Genomic DNA, 367 nt, shown 5'->3' on the forward strand with positions numbered 1-367 from the left:
CACACACACACAGGTACAGGGGGAGCAGGGACAGCCTGGTCACACACACACACACACACTCACACAGGTACAGGGGGAGCAGGGACAGCCTGGTCGCACACACACACACACTCACACACACAGGCACAGGGGGAGCAGGGACAGCCTGGTCACACACACTCACACACTCACACACACAGGCACAGGGGGAGCACGGACAGCCTGGTCACACACACACACACACTCACACACACAGGTACAGGGGGAGCACGGACAGCCTGGTCACACTCACACACACACACACACACAGGTACAGGGGGAGCACGGACAGCCTGGTCACACACACACACTCACACACACACAGGTACAGGGGGAGCAGGGACAGCCT

Source organism: Rhea americana, unplaced genomic scaffold (assembly GCF_003343005.1).
Source record: "Rhea americana isolate MKP2758 unplaced genomic scaffold, rheAme1 scaffold_13, whole genome shotgun sequence".
NCBI lineage: Eukaryota > Metazoa > Chordata > Aves > Rheiformes > Rheidae > Rhea > Rhea americana.